General features: G+C 48.4%; 1 protein-coding gene across 4 annotated transcripts in view; it reads left to right on the top strand.

The window, feature by feature from the left end:
- Window positions 1-24,724, top strand: part of FSTL4 (follistatin like 4) — a 427,364-nt gene that overhangs the window by 121,648 nt on the left and 280,992 nt on the right. The gene's annotated exons all lie outside the window — the stretch shown is intronic.

Genomic DNA, 24,724 nt, shown 5'->3' with positions numbered 1-24,724 from the left:
AGGGAGGAATGCCCACGGTAGAGCGTCCTCTCAGGCTTATGGGGTGCTTTTTTTTTTATATATACATTTTTTTAAATACATGTATCCACTTATTTATTTATTTATTTATTTATTTATTTATTTATGGCTGTGTTGGGTCTTCGTTTCTGTGCGAGGGCTTTCTCTAGTTACGGCAAGCAGGGGCCACTCTTCATCGCGGTGCGCGGGCCTCTTCACTATCGTGACCTCTCTTGTTGCGGAGCACAGGCTCCAGACGCGCAGGCTCAGTAGTTGTGGCGCACGGGCCTAGTTGCTCCGCGGCATGTGGGATCTTCCCAGACCAGGGCTCGAACCCGTGTCCCCTGCATTGGCAGGCAGATTCTCAACCACTGCGCCACCAAGGAAGCCTTATGGGGTGCTTTTAAAAGGCGTCAAGGACATGCTTACTGTCCGCCTGCTTTGCATAGCCTCTGCCAGTTCTTCTCTGTGTTTCGCTGGTATAGTATTGGGTATAGTATAGGGTAAGACCCAGTTCCCCCCATCCCCCCACAGATACTATCAAGGACGGTGTAAATGTATCAAAATCTTTGACAAACACAGTTCTTTCCTCAGAAGGCGGGCGTCAGGGCCTCCAACAGGAGTCATGGGGGAGCCCAAGATTCTCCTCCTACCGCTGCACAACTTCAAGCACATTATCCTGCCTGAGCCTCCGTTTGCTCATCAGGCAAACGGCGATAATATTGCTTTGCGTAATTTTGTGGAGTTTCACTATGTATGCAGCGCCAAAGACAGTGTGGTGCAAGGCTCCCCTCACCCCCAGCTCCAGCTTTCAGGCTTACTGGCCTCTGTAAACCTGACTCCTGGATGTGTCCTCAGCCTCCCTCTACAGACAGGGAGCTGGGGGGTGGGGGTCTCTAGGCTCTTCCAATCACATGTCCATCAGCTGTGAAGGGTCACCTGGGTTGTTTTTGCTTCCTTAGTGCAAGCCAGTGAGAATAACTTGTGTTTGATGATGGATTTTTCACAGGGAAACATTTTTCTTCAACTTAACTCCTCAAAAGCATTTTCAGACTTGGTTGATGATTGAGCTAGTTTTAAAGAAAGTGAAGGACAGAACAGGGATGGGAATGCTTGCTGGAGTTCTGTCCCTTTCTCTTATTCCTTAGAGGAATGTCTCTTTCCCTCAGCCTCTTTCAGTCTTTCCTTCAGTCTCTCTCCGTCTCTGTCTCAAGGTTTTCTCAAGGTCTGTCTTCTTGCCTGTCTTAGTCTTTTCTTCCCTCCCTGTACCCCTTTTCTTCCCTCTCTTCTCTTTAGGTCTCTCTCTTATACTCTCATAGTCTCTCTCCCTCACTGGCTTTCTTGATCCGTGTCTCTCTCTGTCAGTCTCTTGCCCTCAGTCTTTCTCCCTGTCTCTCTCTCTCCTGTCTTTCTGCCCCTCCCTCCCTTCCTCTCTTGCTGTCTCTCCCTGTCCCTGTCTGTATCTCTCAGCCAGCCCTTCTCCCCCGTCTCTCTCTCGCACACACTGTGCTCTCTCTCAGGCATGAGCCCGTGTCTTGCTGATGCCTACATGAAGGTGATATGTTCATGAGTGTGAGCTAATTCTGCTGTGACTAATCTTTTCCCAGTGGCAAGTAGTCCCTCCTCAGCTTGGGAATATGTCCATTTACCAACAAAAAGACAGTGAGCCTGGTCTAGGATTGGAGGAAATAGCAATTTGCCACTTAAAGGAGAGTTTGTCTTCTGCAATAAGCGCATTGTCACAGCTAATTGGTTGGGGTTATAAGGATGCACTCCCTCAGATAACTGTAGTTCAGGACCAGCTTGTGCCCATGTACACTGGACCTCAGCAACTCAGTCTCCTCTCCTACACAGTATCTGATAGCCAGAAACTGGCTGAGTTTTCTAGGGACAGAGTGTTTGCTAAGGAGCTGGGCAGAGCCTGAAGCAGAGCCTGCAGCCTGCCCAGCCAACCCACTCAAGACAACAGCTTGTTTGCAGCTGCTTGGGCTGCTCCCATTTGCATATTGGCTTGGAATGTGCTGATTATAAATTCTTTACCTCTTATAAAGTGGGTTTAAAGGACCTCTGCAGAGCAGCAAGTCCTGGCCATTCTTTCTACTTTGTGTTGCTGCAAAACTGAAATTAAATTAGATTTCACTTTCAATGTTCCCAAGCTCAGCCACTGCTAACACAGGCTGGCCATCCTCCCAATTAGCCTGAAGTGGCAAGGTTTACCTACATGGGAAGCAGTGCCATTACCTGCCCATAAAGGGCTCCGTCCTACTTCCTCCACGAATCTCCAGCCAGATATTTCTTTAGCATCTGCTCCTAAGAGCCAGCTGGGACTGTGAACTCTGCCTCTGTACTTGTTCTAAAGCTCATGCTAAGAGAACGCGTGTGCCTACAGCGTGGGCTGCTGCAGGGTCCTCTCAGGGCCATCGGGAGAAACTCCTGTTGCTCTAGAATGTCTCATAATTTTTTTTTTTTTCTGGGCTGAGGAATGGCACTACCCGGGGCAGTCACATTTCATGTTTAAGCCAAAATTCACAGCTACTGTCAAGGGTAATATAAATGTATTGAGATCCTTGACAAAGAGGTAAAAACAAGAGAAGAGCTAGGAAAGTTCTTTGGGTGAAGTTACCCGTCAAATCAAGCTTGAATTGAGACAGCCTAAATTGCATCTTTCTTGCAGCAATAGTAAGAATTGTTGCTTAATGAATAAATACAAGGTGCTTGCATTTAGAGAGCTCTAAGCTGTCACATTCATGATCTCAATTTATCCTTAAAGGAAGGCATCCCCATTTCACAGAAAGGAACTTTGAGGCCCTCATGCTGACATCAGTTGTAAAAGTGATTTGACAGTGATTTGGCTAGATTTGAAGTGTTCTGAATGCTGGCACCAGGCTCTTGTCACTGTGTTATTTTGTCACTTAAGAGACAGTAGACACCATTGCTGAGCAGTGTGTAAAAAGTGCAACCGCCAAGTGCACATAAAACAATGGGGGCCTAGAAAGTGGAAGTTCTCTTTACAGTCAGGCAAAAGCAGGATGAGGAGTCTCAGATGAACCATTTTAAACCTTATACGAAGCATGTTTTTCTTTGACACATGATGGTTCTTACAAAGCAGGAGAATATAGTTCTTCTTGCATATAAGTTAGTATCATCTTCTTTTCCTTCTTGGCTAGTTAAGAAAGCGAGATTTTTACTCTTTTTATTAAAAAAATATTACATCCTATTTGTTTAAGAGGCCTCTCTTCCAGTGTCATCATCAGAGTTCTGTGTGAGAGGCCTTTAAGTGAACCATCCTTCTCAAAAACCTTTTTTCTTCCTACATTTCAATTTTCTGCAAAGAGGGGGCTCAAAGGTGGTGATAGCACCGCTGTTGCCTTCCATTCACTTCAAGGGGCCGTGCCTGGGAGATGAAGAAATTGCCCGGTTTGCCGTGTAGCAGAGAAGGTGCCACACCCAGGGGACAGAGAGCCTTTGTGAACCCACCACCTGGGCAGAGACACATGTGGGAGAGAGTGGACAGGGCCAGTTGGGGGCACTGAAAGGCAGGCACGTGGCTGGAGCCTGGGCATGGAGAGTGATAGATGCTGGCGATTTGGAGTAGGGGGATGGGGAGAAAGTTCCAGAGAAAGAAAATGCGAGTGGACATTCTTGCTGGGAGGCCTGGCAGGCTGCAGGAGGAGCCGGGGGTGGTGGGAACTTTGCAGCCAGCACCTCTAGTAGAGACTCTGGGGAGGCTTGCCCGGGTGAGGGCCAGGGAGGCGGGTGGTGGGCCGTGCAGCAGGACTGCAGCAGGGAAGGATTCATCTTCCGCTGAGCCCGCCCCCGCCCCCGCCCAGAGGCTCCCACCTGCCCTGGAGACCTGTTGGTTCCTCCCACTACCATGAGGCACGTGAACCTTGCCAAGCCACAAAAACTGGTAGAAGCTCTGCGAAACAGTGACACCAAAAGGAAGAGGTTGCCTGGTGAATTTGCCCTGGCCTCCAGGCTGAATAGTGAGGCCAGTCTGATGCCAGGTCGGGGGGTGGTCTATGGTCAGAGAACAGGTGATGGCTCGCCCAGCCACAGGGTATTTGAATGGCCTTAGAAGGTCAGGCTTTGGAGAGATTCCAGTCATAGCTCCAGCCAGCATATCCTCGCCCTTTTGCTGGGATGGGCGCTGGGCATGGGCTCACAGCAGCGCGCACACGCGCGGGGGCATGTGTACACACAGCCGCTAGCAGGCGCCCGCGGTCGGCCACACGCCCTTTGCTGGGTGCGTATGCTCTCTCTGCGGATGGCTCTGGTCCGCGAGAGCCTGCAGGCTCTGTACAGCACTCCCGCGTGGCCCCTGTGGATTGTCTGCATGGGGTCAGGGGTCATCACTCCCAGAGACACAGAGCCGCCAGTGGGCCCGCTCTGAGCCTCCCTCCTCTTGTGAAATTGCAGCTGACCCTTGCACTGGCTAAAGGAGGATCCCTGAACCTCTCCCCTCCAAAGGAGGCCTTGGGTCCCCCGCTCTCTGGCGCACCAACGTCTCCTCCTCACCCTGCCTGCACTCTGCGGCTGCAGGCAGACATGGCCCGACTGTGGTCCTGCTCATCGTTCTCAGATGGTTTTCTTTCCCACCTGGTGTCAGCTGCCTATCCCCCCACCCCGCCCTTCTCAAGACAAATCAGTCCCAAGAGACAGGATCCCCTTCTGTCTGCCTGATCCCCTGGGTTTGGCACTGTAGGGGTGCTCTCTTAGATGCCAGCAAGAGGAGCCCAAGTTTACAACCCCCACGTTATTCCTGCGTCAGGCTGCCATCTCTGGGGGCAGGACTTTCCCCCTTGGTGGTGGGTCAATTCTGGATCACTCCCTGCAGGCAGGGACTGTGCTGACCTGTCACCCTTGTAAACACAGACAGTGGCACAGAGTCCGGCCCGCAGTGGGCACTCAGTAAACATTTGTTGAATGAGTGTGCGAATAAAATGTCTTTTGAGCTGAGCAGCTGACCACCTGCGCTGAGTTCCTCCCACAGTAATGCCTGGTAGCTCATGAGTGATTAGGATAAAAAGGAAAATCTACGACCCAGCCCCCAAGCAGGGGTTAAACATCTCAAGGCCAGAGAGATCTGGACCACACACCTGCAAGTTTGTGGAGGCACCAGCCCTGTGCCCACTCTCAGGACGTCCTCAGCAACAGCACGGTCCCCAGCCTCTGGCGGGCTTGCTTATGAGACCAACAGCCTCTGTCCCTCTAGCCTGGACCCCGGAGGTGTCTGGGATTGCCAGGGCTGCATCTGTGTCATGGGCTGGCCCGTTGCCACCCCTTGCCCCCCAGGCCTCAAATGCGATGTGCTCAGTCAGAAGCTGCCCTTTTCTTGGAAGTGTTGCTGAAAGGCAGGCAAAGGCTTCGGGAGAGAAACCCCATTTTAAAATCGAGTTTCTCTTCCTGGGAAAACAGAGACCCATCATCTAGTGAAGCATTTCTTCGGGGTCATGTGGAAGGTCATTTGAAAGCAGAGGCTTTAAGGATTAGATGTGGGATTCTAAGGGGACTGCTGAGAGGCACCTCTGGGGAAAACAGCAGAAAACACTGTTTAGGACAGAGGGGGCTTCCTTCCCTTTAATTACTGAATTATATACAGTCCTATGTTCCACATTTGGTTCATCCATCCACCAGTTAAGGAAGGTCTGGGTTTTTTCCACTTTTTGGCTACTGTATCATCCTCTCTGATAGAAAAAGAAACTTGAGTCTCAGCTTTCGCCCTTGTTACAGCTATGTGATCAGTGGAGTCAGGGAGACGCAGGCTGGTGCCTCCTGGCTCATTCACTGATCCAAGCAAACACTTATTTAGCTCCTTCTGTGTTCCTGGCACGGGACTCAGCCCTGGGAGCTCTGCAGTGAGCAAGACACAGAAGGTCCCTGCCTCCGTGAGACTCTCACTCTTGTGGAGGGAGACAATTAGCAAGTAAACAAACTTAAAATTTTAGGTGTTAGGTAGCGATAAGTGCTATGAAGGAAATAGCATAAGGTAATGTGAGAAAATGTAATGAGGAGTTCAGAATTCTTTTAGCATTTTTATTTTAAACTTCTCTAGACTTTTTCCCCCAGCATTTGAAATTTCTATTTTACTTAAAGAATTTCCCAAATAATTTCGCCTTGCCTGGAAAATATTCAAAGATTTACAACAGAGAAAATCATTTCTATCTGTATACCTCGGGGACACACCCATGGGCTGCCTTGTGGGTGCGTGTGGCTTCTCTGCACACTTTGTGGGATCAGTACACACCAGGTTCTCTCCCCCATGCCACCCACCCCCACCTGACAAGGCAGCATCCTTTCTATTCCACAACTGGGGGCAGCTCAGAGGCCTCAGGAGCCTTCAGCTGAAGCTGCATTAGTGTGTGTGAGCAAATTACCCCAGTTATCTGGCCGTGTAGAAAGCTACAGTTTTGCTCTTCATGAAAAATTAAAATCTTGTCCTGATCTGATGGAAGGAAATAGATGAGGCAACTTAAGTGAACTCAGCCATTGTTGATCAGGCAGATGATAAACTACACATTTTCTTGACTCAGGGGATCAATGGAGAACCTTAAAGAGAAAAATCACAGAAGAAATTAAGATTAAATTTGCAAGTCTGTAATATTGGGAATGCATTCTAAAACTGCAGCAAATTAAGGCTCTCGCCTGAAAATACATTATTTATCCCCTGCCTGTTACCACTGTTACAGATGCTCCTTCCCGTGGTTTGGACCCCAGTCAGTTATAGAAGCAGACCAGAGACAGACGACTTGCAGCTCACCAGTAAAGTTAGAATTTCAGATGAGCAGTAGAGATATTTTTAGAATATTTGTGTGTACAGTTGCATCATAAATCGTGAGGATGAAGGTAGCTACGTGAGTCTAAATCCAATTGGGGCCACAATGCTGGCTTTGTACGGCATAAATTTTATTGAGAAAAAAATCATGGAATTGGTTATGTGGTTCATTCCCACATGTTTTTCATTAGTAAAATCTTGGAGGCACATCAAAAGTGATTTTTGGTTCATTGGGGACCTTCAGTGGAAGAATATAATTTCCTTCCTAATGAACCTGGCTCATACAATGATATGTACCAGCGTGAGATTCAGAAAGAGAAAATTGTTCCACTGGCGTTAATGGATTGGCATCTGCCTCAGATGTCATTGCTGTTGAAGTCACACAGGCCAGACAATGAGAACTTTTTAGTAATTGAAGCATAAAGTAATATGAAATGTCCCCAGTGAGAGGTGTGCTTCAGTACCCAAGAAAAGAGTTATCAATTACCTGGGCAAATTTCTGTCTGAATTCTCTGGAAAACTGGCACTTCTCAGGGGAAAAAAGAAGGATTTTGCAGAGTTTTGAAGATAAAGTTTGAAAAAGATGCTTTTAGAAAAGTTGTCGCCCAAGCCAATTAAAATTTCAGCAGGTTGTTCTCTCAGAAGAGAAGCAGACAAAACATTAAAGGGTCACATCTGTCGCTCTGTATCTTCCTAAAAAGAGAAATACTGGGAATTGGTTAAGAGCGGAGATCTGGGAATAACAGGAAACAGTACTGGTACTAACAAGTTCTGTGGCCTTGGTCAAGCCACACATGCTCTCCAGCCTCAGTTTCCTCATGTGGAAGGTGGAACATCATAAGCCCTATCTCCACAGATTTGCTGGGAGGATCCAGTGAGAAGTGTGAAAATTATTGAGTGAAGTAAGCAGCATAAAGTTAATGCCCAACATGATGGTAATCTACTGGAAGGAGTGGGGAAAGAGTGGAATTTGTTAGAATAGCAGAGCAAAAATGGCAGAACTATTGATCATTTATGAGAAATTTGACTTTCTCCTTTGAGAAATCAGAGCAGTATTCTTATACACCAACTAAGCTATTAGCAGATTTGAGGAATGTATCAATATTTAACCCTTTCCCTCCCTCTCTACTTCCCTCCCTCACTCCATTCCTTCCTTCCTAGATTTTTTTTTCTCACTGACAGTTAATGAGTCACTTGAGCAGTTATTTTAAACCAAACTTTAAACATAGATGGTAAACATTTGCATATCAATGATATTAGTCTGTTGGCTCCTTGAGCAGAATGATGATGGCAGAACACACAAGTCTTCAATAATAAAATGATTCACTAAGCACATACTATGTGCCAGGCACAGCCCCAGGTGTTTGCCAAAGAGGCCAGGTTATGGGTATAACCTTCAGATGGGTCAGTTGCTGGTCCACCTGAAGGATCCTATGATCCCAGCCCCAAGGACTGAGTATCCCTGAGCCAGGCTTAGCTTGGTCCCTCATCCAGCCATCCCCTGGGGTTTACACAATGACATTAGAAGGAACTTAGAAATTAGTCCTCCAATTATGGTTATAATGTATGTATGTAAATCTGAAGACCAATCAATGTGTATCCCACTGACATGGGGTCAGCGAGGTCTGCTCTCCATAGACAGCTCTCCCTACCTCTGCCTCCTGAACAAAGGAAGAGTGGTAGGGTGGGGAAGTGAGGGCTCAGGAGAACATGGTGGAAACATTCATGGGACAGACACTTCTCTTTCCTCAGAGAATGAACGTTCATTGGTGATGAGAGTAAATTTGATATCTGATGCACTTTTTTCTGAGTAAAAGTTTACCATGGAGCTAAGTGGCTGGGCTATAAAAACTTCACAGAACCATTTTCTCCACCACAACTGCTCTCTAGCTAGCTTTCCTATCACTCATGAATCTTTATGCCTTGTCTGCTTAAAATGCTTGGAGGGGGAAGAAAACAAACTTTGTTCTCAGTCTCCAATTTTTCTGAGGTATGAAAGCATGGGTATAAGGTAGTAACTGGGTACTGCTGAACCAAGTGCTTAGACCAATATTCATTTAAAGCTGAAGCCTGCTCTGTATTAACAGCGAAATGTAATAAGGCATACAGGAGGTAAGGATGTGGGGCTGTGTGCATAAACACGAGATGTATCGGTCTCCGCTTCCTTCATCTTTTTGTAATCAAACTTAACATAATTTACTTGAAGCTAAGTGACGAAGCTTCAGAAGGTTTGCAGATTGATTCCATTTGGTTCAGATACTCATCAGGACTCTGGTCTGGTGCTGTGATCTCTGCTTTTGCTCCGTGAACCTGCCTTCTTGCACCTTCCTCTGCCCTCCAGCACCCTTCTGTGCCTCGGTTCCTCTTACTCGTCCTCCCCGCGGCACCCTCCTGCCGCCTTCTCACAGGGCCCCAGGAGGCCGGTCCCGCCTGCCCAGACAACTCTTGAGGGTGGATATTAAAAGGCAGTTCTGCCACTCAGAGTCTCTAGAAAGCAGGGACTATCACACACACGGGACAGTGGGGGAGCAGAAGTGGCTCGTGAATGCAGGCTGCTTCTCAGGCAGATTTTTGGAGTTGTGGGGTAGGGAGCTGAGTATGCAAACCACTCCAAATTCAGTCTCCTGGTTTATGTTATCGCTGGAGCCTGTGATGGAAGCACTGCCCAATGATTCACACTTGCCTGTTACTTATGCTTTATCTAGAGGAAATAAAGAGAAACAATTACCTTGCTGTGACATCCTGCCATCTCTACAAAGCCACCTGCACCTGAGACTTTGTGCGCCACAGAAATAACGAGTTAAATGCTAAACATTTCATAGAGAAGAGAGTAGCAGGGCTATTGAAAGTAAATTTAAAAGACCTTCATGTATTCTGGTCATATATCCCTGGCATAAAACTTCTCCAGAGATAAAATAGCTTTCTAACGGGAGGGTTGGGTAGGGGAGGGGTTCGGCCCAGTAAGGGGGGCGAGGAAAGTAGCCCTAGAAACCCGCACCACCTCCTTCGTGAAGGCATCTTTGAAATGACTGAAGTCGGACTATTACTGCAGAACCCTTTTCAGTAATGAATTTTAAATTATAAATGACATTTTGTTGTGTGCCCTTCTCGCCCACCTGTTGGTAGTTAACTGGGAAAATTGGTGCAGGTTTCTGGACAGAGCAAACTTCTTGGAAAGTTAAGCCTGGAGCTGAGTTTCACTTCATAGCTAAGAATGCTCCCCTACTTAAATGTCTGTCAAGGCCGCGTCCTGGGCCCAGCCTGGGCTGGATGTGAGGCTCACGGCCCCCTTGAGACAAGCATGCATTCTCTTTCAGTCTCCTCCCGTTGAGGCCAGGCTGTGGGAACCAAGTATTAGGATGATTCGGGACCATGGGATGACTTAGGCTGCCCAAGGACCCTGGGAGGCTGATTCCCTCTCATGGGGTAGTGGGGGTGAGTGAGAACCATCAGTTAAAATCACAGAACTAGTTCAACGGCCAAGTATCAGTCAAAACTACGAAGAAATTGCTGTTTGTTTATTGCCTTAAAGGAAGCTGCTAAGACAGAGGAAAGATAATTTCAGAGTAATCTGTGCACCAGCCCTTTCCGCTGACCCTGGAGCTCAGAGTTTTCTCTCCTTACATCAACCACTCTTGGCAATTAGGCATGCTTTCCTTATTAATGCCAGGGTAGGGGAGCAGATAACGAAGGTCCTTCTTCCCAAATAGCTGCTCAGTATTGCAATGCCTGCCAGTAAATCATGCATTACCGTAAGTAAGTCATGCATGGAGGTTTGCCCATCCCTGAGCACCGAATGCCCTTGGTGACAGCTGCAGGATAGGGCGACTAACACAGATAAGCAAGTCCTGGCATGCCCTCCGGCCTGTGCACTCCCCACGTGGGCTGGAGTGGAAAGGGCCTGACCCTGGGAGAGTCTGAGCCCCTCTCAGCCCCAACCCGGTACAGAGGTGTCACGTCCTCTAGCTGGGTCCTGAGCACTTGCTACTTCTCAGCAGGTCCTTGGCTCCTTCTCCTCTTTGTCCTGCCTCCTCAGGCAGTATGACTGGAATTGCTGGGCTTGGCCAGGGAGCAGGATGCAGGGGCCGAAAGCTGGGGCATAGAGAGATTCTGTGTGTGCGTGTGTGTCTCATTCCCTGGTTATTAGGCACCAACTGTGCACAAGCCACCACTCTAGATGTCTCAGTTTCCAGAGGTGACATAGGTAGCACTGAAGATGGGGACCAGCTCCAATGCAGCCCCACTGAACCTAGAATGGGAAGAAAGTTCAGCAGGAAGAGTTGAGGTGAGACCTGAAATCTATTTTCTTACTGTGGGATAGATTATGCCACCCCTGGAGTTAGATTTCTCTGGAAATTCTGTCTCGGTTATTTGTCCTCCCTAAATTCCTAAATGCAGAAGGTATTCTATGGAAGCATATCAAGGTAGTGGCACTGGTCCGGAGGCAGAGGATGGGCCTAGCTGACTTCTTGACCCCATAACCACTTGGTCAGCCATCACGCCAGGCTGCCGAAGGTGGCAGGCTGGTCACTCCTGATCGCAGACTCATAGAGGCCCCGGGAGGGACACACTGCACATGACTAGGAACCATGTTGTCCAGATGACTGGCAGGCCACGCAGTGCACTCCATCCCTGGTGCTCTGCAGACCGGGGGGCTGTGGTGCTGCTTCCTGGCCAACTGCCGAGTGGCTGATATGCTTTGATGTGTCACCTCTACAGAGCACACCATTGATTTTTTTCTTTTCTTTTCAAATTGGAGCCTTTCCAATAGCATGCCAAAACTAAAGGAACAGAGCACTAGATTAGCACATGTTGGACAGGCAAGGTTATCTTCTCTAGAGAGGGAATCAATAGCTGTCCCTATTGGGAGGAAAAGTGTCTAAAGGAACAGGGCCGAGAAGGCTTCTCAGAACTGGAACTGGATGATAAACTCCGCAAAAGTCAGAACAGGCTTTGCCGAGAAGGCAAAGTCAGAGGCACAAGCTTCCTCTGCCTAGCTTGTTGGTAGTGAATCCAGGCAGGTGAGCAGGGCACGAGACAGGTCATAATGAGGGCAACAGCCAAGGCCACTTTCCCCCAGTCCCTGCTACACTCTGACAGACCTTGGGAAACTCACATCACTATTCCAATTCTGGTTTATTCATCTTCAAAGGCTGCGATTGAATTCAGGGGCCAAGGTCTGTCCCTATCGTGCCAGCATTTGAATGGCCTCCCATCATTTTTCTTTAAGCTGATTCTAAAAGTTGAGGACAAATAAATTACATTTCTATTATTATAACTATGAAATATTGTTCCCTGGAGAGTCAAATCATGTCCTAGTTTTTCATTTCATTCTCTGTGTGCCAGCATACTGACCCCTTGTGTCACTCAGTGAAGGCTTTTTTTCTGACATCAGGTTCAGATAGCGTCTCCCTTTTCACCCTCCCTCAGTTGCCTTTCACATATCCTCACATGCATTCATATGCTCTCATTTATCATCAGTTGTCTCTTTTGCCTCAAGTCCTCTCTTCTGGAGCCTCATTTTCTTGCTCCAATCTAGAATTTTTTTTTTTCAGTTGCACCACTCTTCCTAGGATGTCCTGACTCTTCCTTTGTTAGCTTACATTTTCCTTTTGCTGGCATACACCCTTGTGTAACTTCCTAAGAAAGCGTGTACAGGAGTTCAACTTTCTACTCCTCAAATGTCTGAAAATGCTTTTATTCTGTTTTTGTACTTGGCAGATTGGATGTAGAGTTAAAAGTTGAAAATTTTCCTTCTAGTAGTCAAGGTAGGATAACTCGAATACCAGTGGCCTAACAGAGTTTATTATGCAGTCCCATCACAACCTGCTCATTGCTCCATAATATTGGGGTATTCTCTGATCCATACAGTAATTCAGGGACCTAGATAGACTCCTTCTATATTGTAGTCTCCAAGGCCACTGTAGACAAGGATATGTGAGTATGGAAAAGGCCCGCCAGCTCTTAACTGACCCAGCCTAGAGGTGGTATATCATTCTATCACACTTTCTCTGTGAGAAGTAATCACATGGCACCATCTAGATGCGAGGGGAATCGGAAGCATAGTTAATATAGGCTTGTAGAGAAAACCACACCTTCATACTTTTTAAAGGCATCATCTTCAAGCAAGCAGTCTTTGATAACAAATCCAATGCTAGACTGATTTTTGTTCCCTGTGCGCGACCCATTTTAATCTATCTGGAAGCTAGTAGGATAATCTCTTTGTCTCCTATAATGTCCATGAGAGTAGGGGCTTTGTTTCACTAGTTTATCTCCAGTATCTCTGCCTGGTATGTAATGGGGCTGGGATTAGGGTGAGGTGACTAAGGCCCTCACTTTCAGCATAAAAACTCAATAACCAAGATAAATATTTAATACAATATTTTACAAAATAAAAATTATTACCCAAAAAATCCATGATGTTAAAATAATAGTTAATATTCTTGGTGTTATGAAATTTTGCAATGATGTGTCTGGCTCTGTGGCCCCTTTTGTGGGCTCTTCAATCTGAAGATATATATCCTTCCTCAAATGAAAGGAATTATAATTTTTTTTCAATAATTCCCTCCTCTTGGTTTTCTCTCTTGTCTTTCTGGAAATCTTAATTGAATATGTAACCTCCTGGGTCAATAGATGCTGTCACACCTTTTCTCTCAAAGTTTCTGTTTCCATATATCTTATTCTATATTCTGGAAAATTCCCTTGGTTTTATCATCCAAACTGAGAATTAAACTTCTTATTTCAAGAATTGTGCTTTTAATTTCCAAGCACACTTTCTCATTCTCTGATTTCTACAAGTGACACCTTGAAAGTATTTGAGGATACTAGTTAGTAATTTTTGGTTTTCTGTTTGAATTCTTCTTTTACTTTTAGTTTTCTTCTGTCATGTAGATTATCTTTGTGTGTGGTTTTCTTTAATTGCCCTTTTTTTGTTGATCTGTTTTCAGGTTGCCCTGTTTTGGGTTGTGGGTCTGGCGATTCTTGGTTGACCTTCCAGGTGTAATAATGAAGAGGGTACAAATGCTGATGGTCAGGGCTTGTCAGCTGGAGGTTCCACTTGAGAATGAGCCTGGTGTGAGCCAGACATCATACTGGGTGGCCCAGGTGCCAGAGTGAGGAGGGCGCCAACACCCACATCAACTGCCATGGTTCTCCTCAGGCAGTTAATTCCATTTGTTTAGAGAAGAACCCTCTGGGTGTTTTCTGGGTGAGGGAGTTTCCCATACACTGAGCATCTCAACCCTGCCTCTGGTGGAGGGGTCGTGCAGCTGTTGCCCCTTCAGTGCATGTTCTAGGCTGTGGGCTGACGTGCCCTCTGCCCTGCTCGCCAGTGAATGTTCTTCAAGACCTGTCTTTAAATCCCTTGCTCACTGAGTGTACCTCTCTCGTTCTCTTCATTTCTGTGATTTATTCTTTTAAGGTCATTTTAATTGAGTCTCAGGAGGATGCGTGTGCCTACCCTGTCATTTTGAACCCTCCTCTTTTGTTCTAACCTATGGAAGATCTGGCCTTCTGGTATTAGCACTTGGCATCTCAAGTGTAACATGCCCAAAGCAGAGCTGTTATATCCCCTCTGCCATCCCTGAGAAGTCTCTGCTTCTCCTCTGGTCTTACCAACCTCGGGGAACAGCACTAAACTCCACCCACTTGTTAAATGGAAAACTGAGTCATCTTTCTGTCGTTCCTCCCTTTCCCATCTCCAGCATCAAGTTCATTTGGCTCTGCCTTCTGTGTTTGTATCTCAAATCTCTCCATATCTCCACCCCAAGTGCCACCACCTAGACAAGCCAAGACTCTAATCTCCTCCACACTCTTCCATTCTTACCCCACTGCCCATTCTTCCTGTGGCAGAGCGATCGACCTAAAAGGTAATTCCGTCTCGTTGCTCCTATCGCCCTTTCAGTAGCATCCAATTCCCCACCGGGCCTGCCTGCAAGAACTAACTCCTTCCCACCTCCGGAACCTCAGCGCATTCCCCCTCTCGTCTGCCTCTGGCTTCAGCCACTCTGGCCTCCTCCAAGGAGCACCCAGCCCCCAGCCCTCCACACGGCACCCCCTTTCTCATCCTTAGGCACCGCTCAGGGTCTACTCCCTCTAAGTAGGTTTCTCCCAATCATTATTTTCTTGTCCCTGTACCTATTCATTTTCTTCACAGCCCTTAACCCAATTCATATTTACATACAGATGGTTTATATCATCATGTTTTATTCACTAGTTTATTGATAGGTGGTGCGCTGGATCCCAAGTACCCAGAGGACAGGAATCATGCTGGTTCTCTCCTCCAGTGTGTACTCAGCCTGCATGGTGCCCGGGGCAGTTGTGCTCAGCAAAATTTTGATGGGCGGGTGAGGGAGGAAGGGAGGACATGCTCAGCATGGGTGGGTCTCAACGCAGCATTTGGGTTATGGGCCCCTGGGCTGTTGTCTTCTCCTTGGGCTGATCTTTCTGGCAGATCCCCTGACTCCGTTGCACCCCTGGCCAATGCAGCTCACGGTTTTCAGAACTGTAGACATTACCTCTCCCAGTACACAAAGGAGAATTCAGTCCCCTGGCTGGTTGTCCCACCTTTCCACAATCTGGGCCTGAGCTGATTTCCCAACCTTACCCCCCTCTGCTCTCCTCTGCCTCCTGCCCTCCTGACCTGGTGACACTACAAGCCACCCTCAGGCACATATCTGTGCCTTCATTCAGCTTGAGATGCCCTCTCTTTCAGACCTCTTTCAATTCTGCCCATAGAGCATAATTCTTCCCATAGGGCATAATAGAGCCTGGATTAAATGCTACCTCCTCTGAGAAGGACTCCTGAATCCCTGCTCTTGTAAGGACTCTCTCAACCCTTTCCTGCATCTTGTTATAGCTCACAGGCCACCCTGCTGTGCACTTGGTCATTGGTTGGGTAGGTGTGTCTCCCCCACTGAGATGTAAGATCAGAGGGGAGTTTGCCCGGTGCTGGTGCACAAAGAATCTGGAACCTGGATGTTAGGCCTGGGAGTGGGGCTTACTCAATAGCTAACCTGGTGCCTGAGTGGAGGCATTGCTCTTAGCAAGCCAGTGTAGCTGGAACTCTAAGAGGCACCAGTTTCACAGCTCTGTGCCCCGTGTCCCGTGCCTTAGCAGGCAGCTTTAGTAAGATTCTCCAAGAAGCTTCCAGGGCGCCTCCATGAGAAAACAGAGGGAGTGATGGAGCCCCATTCACCCCCTTACATCCTAATTCATAGCCATCCCTTGTACTGCTCGTTAGCTGCCTCAGGAATAAACCAAAATGCAGACGGCCGTGAACTGTGTCCAGGCATCCATTCCCAGCTGCCCTGACGGTGGTCCCGGGGTCTGGGCTAGCTCAGCAGGATGGCGTCGTCCGCAATCCATGGGTGACACACTGGAGCAGTAACACCCACGTGGCGCTGAGGAGGGCCCTGGTGCCCTGGTGGTGCCAGAGGTAGTGAGCTAGGTGGGTGAGTACCACCCCTGGCTCATGTGGGCGAAAAGTAACCTCTTATTTTCAACTTCCAGCAGGAGGAGTCACCAAGGGGCTGCGAAGTGCGGTGCCCAGCACCTGGCACACCTTTCTCTTGCTGAGACACTGGCCTGTGACAGGACAGGCAGATTGCTCCATAAGTGATGGGCCTGGAAACAGTCTGCCAGGCTTAGCCTCTGCAGCGTGGAGGCTGTTCCCTGTGAGTGCCCCATTCTGAAGGCAATTAGTCTAACTGCTTTTCTTATTTCAGAAAACAAATTAAACCACCCGAGGGTTTCAGGGCAGAAAAACGTCTGCAATGTATAAGAAACATTTCAGGAGCATTTAGTTCACAGCCAGCGGTGTCTGAGCAAACAGGCACCTGAGAGGCCTAAGGGCGGGGCACTGAGGAGGTTGGGACATTTGTGGGTGAGCAGCGGGCCCCATCGGGGTGGGGCCGGGGGAGTCTCCACTGCTGGCCGCCTCTGAGTGTACTCAGGGTCCTGCGGAGGCCTGGGAGCCATCCCGGAGTCCTGCCCCTGCCCCCGCAAGGTCCGCGGATGCTGTGTCCTCTTGCCCATCCCCTCCCATCACTGCCTGGGCCCAGGCCCACCCTTTGCTGTCACGATGGCTAGAGTAGCCACCACCTGAGCTCCCTGTCGTCCTCCCAGCTGCCCTACTCACGGCCACCATGGGGGCTGCCTGAAACACAAGTAACATTAATCGGATCCTAATCCCCCGCTTCTGAACAGCGTTGTGGCTTCCTATAGGCCACCAGAGAACGCTTAGCACCGGCGAGCTGGAGGCCCAGCCTCCACCTGCAGGCCCAGCCTGCCTGCTGACCTTGACAGTCATCTTGGTTCATCCTGCTTTTGTTCTGTGCTTCGTTCTGCTCTTCCTCTGTCCCAAGAAGGGTGCGATGCTTGCACACGCACGCACGTACTCTGGCCCTAAACCGTTCCCCATTCCTCAGCCTTCAGGCCTGGCATCCTTGCCTTGTGAAGCTTTTCTAATGTGGTAGGAGGAGTTAGGTGCTTTCTCCTTTGTGCTGTGCTGGGCCTGGGACTTTACTCATGTTTATGCTGTGTTGCCTCCATTGATGTCTCTGTTGTTCTCACCAGTTTGTGTGCAGCTGAGAGAGCAGGGGCCTTACCTTCTTCGCTTTCTGCTCCTGGCATGTGGCAAGAGATCTGTTACTCAGAGAGAATGCAACACATGTTGGATGGATAGATGGGTGGATGGATGGATAGTGGATTCATGAGTAGCCCTGAGGATTGGTAAATGCTCTTGTCCCAAGAAGTTCCTCCACCTCAACCTGACTCAAAATCAGAAACTACCCCAGGGGAAGAGAGAGAGATGGGTTGATTCAATTGGGGACTCTGTACTCCACTGGGCAACACCCTTTCCTGTGTGGGGAGCAGAACGTTGTGAGACATTTGTTCAAAGAGTGGGTCAGCAGTTTGATGACAGAGGCTGTATCCTACTTCCTTCCACTCTGAACCAAGTGAGGTTCACAGATTAGCCTATCTCCCTGCTCCATGGCTAAAAACTGAGTAAACCCCCACTGAATCTCTCCCTTAAGCACTGGAGCCTGCTTGGTGTAGGGATGGAGGTCTGGTCTGGCGGACAAGCTAGCCACCCCCTCCTGTGTCCCTACAGGAAGATCCTGAAACACAGAAACACCCATCCACCTAAAGTTCTCCTTGATGATGTGTTGGAAAAATAGAGGAGGATGCAGCTAGAAGGTCTGTCCTGTTCTCAGGACTCACAGGGCTCTTAAATCCAGGGCACAGACCATCTGCACTACAGTCGCTGGGAGGGTTTCTTAAAAATCAGCTTCTGGGGCCCCACCCGAGTCCTGCTGAATCAGTGTCTGGGGTGGGGGGAATCTGGGACGGGTATTTTAAACTAGCACCCCTGGAGATTCATATGCAAGGGAAGGTTTAGACTCATGCCTGAGAGATGCTGGTGGTAGTTGGAGAAGAATTTTAAATGGCAGAAACTTGAGTCACATACATCCTCTTCCCTCTCTCAGGCTCCAGACTTGGCCTCTTGGAAACCCATCCATGGATTCAGCAGCCTTCGCCTCCTCTCTGATCTACTTCTCCTGCCTTTTCAGAAACACATCCTGATCCTACATCTTCAAAGCTACCTTGCATCTTTGACCATCGATGTAATTACTTGGAAATACCATATCCCGGGTAGAATGTATTTTAGTCATGCTTGTCTGTGTGCCACTTCATCAGACGCATCACTAAAGCTTCTTTCTTCCCCCCTTCAGCAGAGGCATTGTCGTTCATTCAGTTCACACTGGGCTGTCACACAGCCGAGCCTGTGTCTCAGGCCCCACGCTGAGGCCCAGCTGGAGATGACATGCTCCCTGGAGCAGCAATGGCACCTTCCCCTCCACTGCTGGGCCACCGCCTGGGCTCCCAGAGGGTGTGATCTCGCTGCCCCCTTCCCAGGGTAGGGACAGACTGGCTCTGGGTTACATGCGCCTGGGAACTCGGGATCTCTGCCCCTGCTAGTTTGCCCCTCCCCCCAATTCCCCACTGCTCCCCATGCTCAAGCCCCCACCCTGCGCTCTGCACCGTCTGGGGGTCTCGCAGGACACTTGCCATGGGACTGCCCTCAGGAAGGTCACTCCACATTGGAGAGAACACGTCACACAGGAGGTAACGGGGCGTAATACCAGACAACACGGGGTGTCTTCCACGTTCATGTGGAGCAGCCCTGTGACCTCGAGGCGCTCAGAACAGACGGATGTGGGCTGAGCCACATAGGCAGGGCTTTGAGAGGCAGCCGGAACTGGAGCCCAACTTTGGCGGGTGGATGGGTAGTGGAGTGGGTGCTCCGGCTGGGGGTAATGATGGGCATAGGAGGGAACGGGTGCGGCAGAGGCCAGAGAGGACAGCACGGTGGCACCTGTCAGGGACTGGCAGTGAGAGACCCGACTGCCCTGTGGGCAAATGATCCTTTCACCCAGGGCAGGGGAAATGCCTACCGGTGCACTTTACTACACAGACTATCCAGATGAACGCGGGCCCTGGAAAGGTCTGATTTTTTTTTTAAACATCTTTATTGTACTATAATTGCTTTACAGTGGTGTGTTAGTTTCTGCTTTATAACAAAGTGAATCAGCTATACGTATACATACATCCCCATATCTCCTCCCTCTTGCATCTCCCTCCCACCCTCCCTATCCCACCCCTCTAGGTGGTCACAAATCACCGAGCTGATCTCCCTGTGCTATGCGGCTGCTTCCCACTAGCTATCTATTTTACATTTGGTAGTGTATATATGTCCATGCCACTCTCTCACTTCATCCCAGCTTATCCTTGGGAAGGTCTGATTTAACTCACTAGTTCACTCAGTGATGTTTCATAGGAAAAGCATAAAACATAAGAAAATGGCCTCTTCTTTCAGGTCACCTTTGAGAATTTCCCCCATCAAACCCCGCAGTGACCTTTCCCCTGGCTCCCCGCCCTGAAATCGCAGACCCCGACTTCCTGTACTGCAGCTGCTCTCCGTCTTTAGGGGCTGAGACGCAGTCCTGCTGTGGGGAGGGGCCTGCTGGGCAGAGAGGGGCAGGGAGGGTCCCTGGTGCTTCTGCCTCAGCAGTCCAAGGAACTTGCCCAGCAGGCTGGCAATGCTTCACTGTAAAACTAGTCAATGATTTTCTTTTGTGAAAGATAGAGATTTTTCCTTTGGACCCCTTGAACATTTAAAGTCCAGTTACGATTTCTTTTTTAGGGTATTTGATGGTAGGGGTGGGACTATCTTTCTCACCATTTAACCAGAAAAACCTGCATATAGAGTCCACCTATAGAAGAATGGTTTGTCACTGGGGAAATGCAGCAGCCCTGAAGCCGGTGACCTGGGCTGTTCCCGGGCTGCCGCAGCCAGCCGGCCCGGTAGGCTCGTGCCCAGACGTCACCGCGCAGCAGGCTCTGGGCAGTGCCTGTGCTGTGCGGATGGGGAAGGGGAGGCTCGTTAACATCCCTGACGCGAGCGTCCGCTGCCAGGAGCAGAGTTTCTGGGGAGGACATCTGCGGAGACCCTAGAGGCGTGAGGCGGTTATGACATGTCAGTGAGCACACACTCATTCAGTGTCTGTCCCATGGGGAGGTAAGAATTTAGAACGACGACTCAGAACAGACGTGGTGGGACCGTTTGGTGCAGGAAGGATGGAGACTGCCCTGCAGCAAGTCAGTAACGCAGGTGAAGGATTCGGTCCTTTTGCCCCGTCAACCTCCACCTACCTTTTTGGTCCTTTCTGTCCTCTTACCTGCCTTCAGGTGCTCAACACCTTAATTTATTAATTTAGTCTCGTGGGCAGCCATTTGTATTCATTCTCTTATCATCTGCTCTCAGGAAAAGGTATCACCAATTACAACCTCAGTGTGTGTTAAGTCAAACTCCTTGACACAGGGTATCTGTGCTTTAAACCTTAATTCTCATTGTGGTATGGAAAGCTCTGTCCCCTATTTATGTAAAGATTTTGTACCAGGAGGTTGAGAGGCCAGGACGAAATGAGAGAGGAGATGGTGCTTTGGGTAACAGGTCTTTTCCTGTGCGTTGTTGCCTGGGCCTGAACCATCGGAAAGCAGAGCGTGGAATGCTGAGGGGGGATGATGGGTAGTGTTCAGGAGAAATTATTCTAACACTTGCTAAAAACAGCAAGGAAGGTCTTATTCAAGACAACTGATCACACACACACACACACACACACACACACAGGAATACTACTCAGCCATAAAAAAAGAATGAAATTTTGCCACTTGCAACAACATGGATGGACGTGGAGAGTATTAGGCTAAGTGAAATAAGTCAGACAGAGAAAGACAAATACTGTATGATATCACTTAGATGTGGAGTCTAAAAAAATACAACAAACTAGTGAATATAACAAAAAAGAAACAGACTCACAGATACAGTGAACAAACTAGTGGTTATCAGTGGGGAGAGGGAAGCAGGGAGAGGGCAATATAGGGGTAGGAGATTAAGAGGTACAAACTATTATATATAAAATAAGCTACAAGGATATATTGTATAACACAGAGAAAAAAGCTAATATTTTATAATGACTATAAATGGAGTATAACTTTAAAAAATTGTGAATCACTATATTGTACACCTGTAACTTTTATATAATACTGTACATCAACTATACTTCAATTTAAAAAAATAAAAATAAAAGGAGAGCAAAGAACAGAAAAAAAAAGAAAATGTATAAAAATTAAAAAAATAAACTTTTTAAAAAAGACTATTGCAATAGAGGAGAGAGAGATTCACCTCAACTCCAAGTCAACAGGGACGAGTAGGGATTTATAACCAGCAGGAAGAATAAGGGAGGGGATGGAAAATTACTAAGAGGATCTTGGTTAGGTATCAAGGGTGTGGAGGGGCAAGAGCTTGAAAGAATATCAAGAGTTGGGGGATTCTGGATAAACTGGCTTAGTAGGATTCTTTCCTAAAACTAGGCTCAGCAAGCCAAGGCCAGGGTCTAGTGGAGAAGAGGATTCAAAGGAGCCTGACTGAAATTTTGTCAAGTCTTTGTCACCAGGTGTTCACAGGGTGGAGACTGACCTGCGAGGTCTAGCACACTGTTACTAAGGATACTGGAGGGGCCACTGGCTGTTGTGAGTTCTTGTAGGTGCCCCATGCGTAGTAAAGATGGTTTAATTCCTGAGATCTAGAAGGGGCCTCACTTGGCTTCCTCAGCCAGGCTCTGGAAAGAAGTCAGGGCCAGACCCTGTTTGCTTGTGAGCTCCAGGAGAGCAAGGAATCCCTGGAGCATGTCTCCCATCCCTGAGACCATGCTCTCTCAGGTTACAGACAGCCCCACTCAAAGTGGCTCAAGCAAAGATATTTTCACAACTATCCGTGGGTAGGGCAGGTCCCAGGCTCCAACCATCAGTGATATCATCAAGAACCAGGCTCCTTCACCCTCCATCCCCCAGGGGCCAGCTTTGCCATCTGTCTGGTCCCTGCAGGAGTCACACTTCGACATTACAACATCCACTAGAAGAAAAGACTGTCTCTTAATCCTTCTTCAGTGCCCAGAAGAGTGCCCCTCACACTTCATTGGCTGGGGTGGGACATATGCCCCTTTCTGAGCCAATCATTGGCATGGAAATGGGATTTCAGGGGTGTCTTGAATCATTTGGAGTGAAAAGGAAGAGAGTGAAGCATCCATCCTCACATGTGCTACATGGAGTCCACCTGAAGTGAATGGACTTCTGAGCACAGAGTGGAGTGTTAATAGGCTAGGAGCTAAGTAAGGAGTGAGTGAGAGGGGAAAGGGGTCAGAGCTTGGCAGTTCTTTGCAGGGACCCTCCAGAGTGTCGGGGAGGAGCAAATGCCGAGGCCCCGGGCCTTGCCCCTCAGGGTTGTGTGCAGCAGGCCTGTGCGTGAGCCTCAGGGACAGGAGGGGACGTTGTAGGGGCAGATGTCACTGGCTGTCTGGCCCCAGTGAGGATGTGGCCGTGATGAGCTATGTCTGCGTTTCTCCGCGCCCACCGCCCCCTTCTTGGATGATGCCTGTGAATGACTCAGAATGAGTCCAGATGGTTTGTGAAAGTAGATGCCCCTCTTATTGCCTGAGACCATCGTCTACTTCATGTACAGTGGCTGCACCAGGGGTTATGTGCTTGGCAGTACTCTTCCTCTAAACCTGCATAGGCCTAGAGCTTTCCTCATTCTTGCTGAGAGCTGGAAGGTTCCGAGGCATGGTTGTGAGAATGTGTAATTATTTTCTTATTTGAACATCCTAGGTCATTGGGTCTTTTCTTTGTAAACGTGTTGTGGGTAGGGGTGGAGCTCTCAAATGAAGAAAGTATATGAGATTCATTACCCAGGCTGATCAAATAGCATAATAAATCATCTAAATGGTATAAAATGCTTAGATATGAATCGCATACCAGTGAACAGGGTTGAGCGCCTGCCCATCTCCAAGGGCACTAGTGTGACATGTGTGAACCCCCAGATGTGTCTCATCAGTCACCCGCCGGGTCTGCAGCCTACAACTGCAATAGAATTTCTCTGAAAACTTGGACATTTTTTTGGTTTGGGGGAAAAAATCAAATCTGCATTCATCCCAAAATGTTTCAAGGACAGATTTGCAGCAGCAAACATTGGTGAGCTAAAACTGGGAGATTACACTGGGAACTTGGGATATGGGACAGGAAGTTTGTAAATGCCCCAGTAAACTACTTAGGAATTGAATTAAGAGACCAAACTGCTGAGAATGTGAGAATCACCCGTTGTTCTTGAAAACCACTTCTGAAGGCAATCAGTCTGTTATGACAGGGAAGGATGGATGGCAGGTCCCAATATTGAGACACGGGATTGAAACCCACACTAGTTATGGCATTTTCCCTTTAGATTGGAAATTTTAATAGTGGAGCAGTGTCGACAGATGGAATTTGAGTAAGTGATTTTGCAAGCAGTCCACAATTCACAAGAGGGTTTTGTTCCCAGCATCTGGCGTCTGTCGTGAGGCCGTTGTTTGGACCTTTGGAAACTAAAACGCATTTTTTCCACAGACATATTCCCCAGAATGGAGGTTGATTTCTAGACAAGTCTCCAAAACTTTATTTAACCCTTAATGTAGCCAAAAATACCATTCGTATGTGGTTAATATTAGGGGCCCCAGTGTTATAAGTAAAACAGAAACATCGAAGAGAAAATTGTTTTTTTTTCCTTGATTGGTGTAACGTGAAGGAAGGTGAGAAGCTAACCACATAGCGTGCCAGCGTGGAAAGGGTTTGAGTGATAGTTGAGTTCAAGCCCTCGTTCGTCAGATGAGGAAACTGAGGTTCAGAGAGGTGCGGTATTTGGCTGGAGGTCACACAGCCAGTGAGACAAGAACCCAGGCCCCCAGCCCGACCCAGCGAATAAGGCCTTTGGGAAGTTTCCAAAGAGACTATCAAATACATTCATGGTCTTCCGGGTTGTGTTGGGCCCCATTGGATGTCTGTTTTCCCCAGTTTCACTATAAAATATGTCCTGTTCCTTCTTTTTTAAATGAAGTTGGGGCCTAGGACTACTGTTAGACTTCTCTGGGAGTAGAGACGTGGAGCTCACAGACAGGATGAAGAGAGAAGAAATGTGTGTTCCTGTGAGAAAGAACAACAAGGTGGAAGTAAAGGAGCTGGAAATAGCAGGAGCGCAGGAACTGAGACCGTGGAGGAGCCGGGCTGTGCCTCTGAGAGCCTGCCGGGGGCTGGCAGAGCTCCACGCCAGGGGGCGCTGTCACCCCCTGCGGCTTTGTCGCTGCCCTGGTTGGCCAGAGGACTGTGACACAGAGGACCCTCTCCATGATGGGGAGGGGGAGAGTCCTTGATGAAGGAAAGGGGAGGTAGTCATCCAAAAACATAGTTCGCTCGTCAAGTGTGCATGGCCCAGAGCCCATCAAGGGTAAAGCAAGAAATAAACACCGAAGTACCTCCCATCACAGAGCCTAGGCTGGCATGGCCCCACATGGCCTCATCATG

The sequence above is a fragment of the Balaenoptera ricei genome, chromosome 3, assembly GCF_028023285.1.
Source record: "Balaenoptera ricei isolate mBalRic1 chromosome 3, mBalRic1.hap2, whole genome shotgun sequence".
NCBI classification, from domain to species: Eukaryota; Metazoa; Chordata; class Mammalia; order Artiodactyla; family Balaenopteridae; genus Balaenoptera; species Balaenoptera ricei.
Note: the sequence above shows the minus strand (reverse complement) of the source record. Positions and strands in the feature narration are given on the sequence as shown.